We start from the raw sequence: 5,322 nt of genomic DNA, 5'->3' as shown, positions 1-5,322 counted from the left end.
GTAGGGAAGTGGGGGGCGCTATGGGGGACTTTTGGGATAGCATTGGAAATGTAACTGAGGAAAATATGTAATAAAAATATTAAAAATTAAAAAAAAAGAAAATAAATTCATGTTGTACTCCAAAAAAAAAAAAAGCTACATGTATTTATTTCAGGGCCATATTTTCAGCTCCATTTAGTATACATGTCTGCTAAGCCAGCAGGATGCTGTCATTATCACTCTAGATCTGTAGTACACTTTGAAGTTAGGGATTATAATCCCTTCGTGGTTATTCATTCTGGTTAAGTATTTTTGGCTATTAATCTCTTTTGCATTTCCATATGAATTTCTGGAATGTATTTTTCTTGTTCTGTGAAGAATATTATTAGAATCTTCATGGTAGCTGTAGTGGTAGATAGGACATGTACTCAGTACTGAGCTACCTGAAAATAGAACAACTATGGGGGAAGTCCTATGGTACTGGTACTCTATGTGGTATGGAGTGCCTTGGTGGGTGAGGTTTGATGTGTGTTATGGAGATGCCCAGAAAATGGATGCAAGACTAGAAAAAGCATTACCATTCTTAAAAGTAATACATACATATAGAGTGTGATCATAAGCAGATAGTAGCATGGTGTGCTTTTGTCTCCTCCTTAATTTTTTAATATAGATTTCTTCGTTTTTCTATAATGTCCATTTTGGGGGTATCAGAAACAATGAGCCCAAGGTGCAGGAATAAAAATATTTATCACAATAGAATTGATATGAACTTTTAAATTTAACTTAAAACAATTTTTCGGTTCATTGTGAATTTCACATCATGTACCCCAATCTAAGTCATTTCCCCCTCACCTCATATCCACCCTCCACCTTTGCAACCTCCCCCAAAACAGAAAAAAAAATTCCATCAAGAAAGCTGTAGCGTGTCACAGTGTGTCCCACAGTATACCCTTTTGTTCACACTTCTTTGCTTGCAAATGTTCATTGCAATGAGTCATTGGTCTGATTCAAGGCCTCTGGCTTCTGCTACACTATAAATACTAGAACCTCACTGGACTCCTCTGATATTCTGTTGTTGCCTTTTGTCAAGGAGATCCTGTAGTTTTAGATCTCTAGGGCTGTCCCATTCATGCACTCCAGCAGTTCATCAATGGAGTAGATGTTGGGGTGGGCCAATTAAAAGTCCTGGATCTGGACCTGGGGGATATCTGAGCTAGACAGTAGTCCTCAGACTAGCTCTACTATGCTCCCCCAGTGAGGTGGTGGGCGTGCTGTTCCAAGTGCTGCAGCAGTTGAATGTCAGGGACAGCTCTCCTGTTCTCATGACCCCAGAGCCCTTTTTTCACATGTCATAGGTGGCAAGGGTCAAGGGTAGAGGAGTGCTTCTCTCCCTCACCCATGTTGCCTCATGGCAAACAAGTTGCAAGGCCAATTCTTACCCTCTTGGTCCAGCTCACTTGTGCCCTCACCATCAGGATCACCTCTACTGTGTTGCCCAGACAAACATTCTCCTGAGTGCTGCAACAGGTGAGGGGCAGAACCAGCTCTCCTTTTTTCATGACCCCAGGGCCAAGTCCCCAGGTCTCCCACCTGCTGCAGTTTGGGAGGGGGAGTAGAGAAGAAGGGTATTTCTCTACACAGCAGATGAGTGGTAGCATCTCTCATGCTCATGATATGAGCATTTTGATGAAGAATATACACTGTGGTTAGAAAGAATGTGGGCAAATTTTGAGGCAGAGAGAATGAGTTAACATGAGAGCAAGAGTGAATGAGTGAGCTAGCAAGTCAGTGAGAGACCTTGAAAGAGAATGGAGCTAAGTTACCTAGTCTTGTCACACAGCATATTTAGAGAGTTGTGTTTAAATAGCTAAGAAGAATGCAACATACCATCTTGCTGATCAGAAAATTTGATAGCACCATTTGTACTTTCCAAGACTATGCAACCTGTGTCAAGTACCAAGGATGTTTAAGAGTTAAGCTTCAAATGTAAATAAAGAAAATATCTAATAAAAATAAAATTAAAAAAAGAAAAAGAGAAAAAAAAGAGTTAAGCTTCAATTATTTGTAGAAGACACCAATTAGTTATCGTAGAAGTCAACATTGTAAGTCACTGTGTTATGTTCTACCAGTGGTTCTCAACCTGTGGTTCCTGAGCCATTTGGGGGTCACATATCAGATATCCTGAATATCAGATATTTACATTATGACTCATAACAATAGCAAAGTTAGTTATGAAGTAGCAATGGTACTGCATTAAAGGGATGCAGTGTTAGGAAGGTTGGGAACCATTGTAAATGGTTAGGGTCTGACTATTGGAGTGTAGGCCATTTTGTTTTTTAGTTTTGGCATTTGTGTCTTTCTTCATTTGTGTATTCCAAGATCCCACATTACATTTGTTTACTATATCTCCTTAGGTTTCTCTTCCATGTGGAAGATCGATATTTTTATGATATTTAAATATTTTCATGTGATTGCTTTTATAATGACTATATTTTATATTTATGACTGGCTATAAATGAAAATCAGTACTTTTCTAAGTTTTTCAGTCAATTGACAGTATTAAGTAAGAAAGATCCCTGTTTAAAAAAAAAGAAATGAATGAGCAAGAGATTATTGAAAATTCACCATGGCAACAACCCTTTCTCTTGCATTTGCTATTAAAAGCTTTCAGAGGCATTCATGCATACCAAATAGGCAATAAATTTTGGTTGAAAAAGATGACCCTAGCTTTGAACTCAGCTGGAATATGCTTTTTTTTCAGCTGGAATATTCTTGAAGCAATGCCTATGCCTGCTACTACATTGGTGGTTTACTGAGAAAGAAAAGTGCTTCTATTCCAGATGTCTTTGTACTTATATTTCAAGATGCTTCTTTAGTCCAGCTTTCTCACACACAAACATCAGCATGCATCTTTTGTGTTATAATTTATAAGACTGACCTTGGTTGGGACTTTTATGAATGAGACAGACTTGTGAGAAAGGACCTTAATTGCTCCAAGAAGAAGCTAAGTTTTGACTTGGCAATGGCTTAGTTTGAAAGCATTGTCCAGGAATCAAAATCAATTAGCTATGAGCAAAAAAATGTCAGGTTCAGTGGCACACACCTATGATCTTGGAAGGTGGATATAGATGGGAGGACAAGAAGTTCAAGGCCATCCCCCAACCCAGGGTGAGAAAAACAAGACAGAAATTACAAGCTTATACATTAAATTAGCATATGCTATCATAACTTAAGAACAAGTATTTATAAAGGTAAACTACAGCTATATGTTTGTTTTTATATTTTTTACTGATTAATTTTGTTATCTGACAAGATCATAAATGTATATAATATAATGTGTTCTAATTACTTTGTCCCCCATCTACCCTCTCTTATTAGCCTCCCATTCCTTTCAATCTCCCTCATCTCTGCCTGTCCATTTCCAAGGTTCATAGCTTTTGGTTTGGTTTCGTGATCCATGAAGTTTTATCAGGGATGTCTGCATGGCCATTGGATTTGAGCTATTCAGAGTACACTACTGGAAGCAATTATTCCTTCTCTCCCTGAATATATCAGTAGCAAATAGTTCAGCAGTGAGGCAGAAAGTCCCTTAAGCTTCTCCCTCCATTCATTTCTGGCTGCAAATAGGTACATTCTTCAGAAGATCCACCGAAGCTATCCTCAGCTGTTGCAAGTGCATGATTATAACGGTGTGTCTGGCCCAGAAGATTGCTTTTTCCAGCCCATTCGTGTAATCTGAAATTCTCTCTACAACTGGCTAGTGATTAAAAACGTTTCAATAAACTTCAATTTCTTCTTATGTTTGTGACAATACTGCAAAGTGAATTTAAACATGATTTTTAGTAGGAAATGGGGTCTCCTGTCTATGGATAGATGATAGGTTACTTCTATATAACAGTTTTAGGTTTAAATTTATTTTGGAAGACATGATTTGAATTCAAAAGCCCTCATATCCAACCTTCATCTGACTTTAGGAACACCATAACCATTGGTGCTAGTCATATTTTCCTTATCCAGGTAAATGGCTGAATGCGCAGGAGAATTAGAGGTTTCAGAATCTTTTTTGATGCTTTTTGGTGGTCCCTGTGTTTTCCCCTTTCTTCTATCTGCATCCCTAGTCCTGACTTTGGAAAACATTGCTGCTATTTCTTGCTAGACTATTTGTGAAATCTCTGTCAATTCTCAATATGATAATAAACAAACCAGTTCCTATCCTAAAAAACAAAATGAACAAAAAACAAGAGCAATAAGCTTGCCTATAGCAGTACGAAGAAAATGTCTCTAAACAGGTTTCCATGAGAAACCAGTAGCTAATGGCAAGAATTTTGAATTTCCTTTTCTGGACAAGAATTCACAACTCGATGAGCTGTTATTCTCTCATAACACCTTTTAAAAAAATTGTTCATAGCAACCATATTTATAATAGCCAGAAGCTGGAGGCAACCCAGATGTACCTCAATAGGAATGGATACAGAAAATGTGATACATTTACACAATGGAGTACTACTCAACAATTAAAAACAATGACTTCATGAAATTTGCAGGCAAATGGATGGAACTTGAGAATATCAACCCGAGTGAGTTGACTCGGGCATAAAAGAACAAACACGGTATATACTCACTGATAAGTGGATATTAGCCCAAAAACTTAGAATACCCAAGATTCAATTCACAGATCATATGCAGCCTAAGAAGGAAGACCAAAATATGGATGTGTCAGTGATTTTTAGAAGGGTGAACAAAACACTCACAGGAGGAAATATGGAGACAAAGTGTGGAGCAGAGACTGAAGGAACAGTTATCCAGAGACTGGCGATCCATCCAATATACAGTCACCAAACACAGACACTATTATGGATGCCAACAAGTGCTTTCTGGCAGGAACCGAATATAGCTGTCTCCTAAGGGGCTCTGCTAAAGCCTGACACATACAGAAGAGGAAGCTCGCAGCCAACCATTGGACTGAGCTCAGAAGTCCCTTATGGAGGAGGTGGAGAAGGGACTGAAAGAGTTGAGAGGGTTTGCAGCCCCATGGAAGGAGCAACAGTGTCAATAAGCCAGACCCCCCCACACCAGAGCTCCCAGGCACTGGACTACCAACCAAAGAATACACATGGAGCGACCTGTGGCGCTGGCCATATATGTGGCAGATGGCCTTGGTGGACATCTGTGGAAGGAGAGGCCCTTGGGCCTGAGGGTATTCAATTCCCCAGTGTAAGGGAAATGACAGGGCAGGAGGATGGGAGTGGATGGGTGGGGAGCACCCTCATAGAGGCAGGGATAGGGGAGATGGGATGGAGGTTTCTGAAAGGGAGACCTGGAAAGGGGGAAACATTGAAATGT

The sequence above is a fragment of the Mus caroli genome, chromosome X (assembly GCF_900094665.2).
Source record: "Mus caroli chromosome X, CAROLI_EIJ_v1.1, whole genome shotgun sequence".
In the NCBI taxonomy this organism is placed as follows: domain Eukaryota; kingdom Metazoa; phylum Chordata; class Mammalia; order Rodentia; family Muridae; genus Mus; species Mus caroli.
This window is presented reverse-complemented; position numbering follows the sequence as displayed.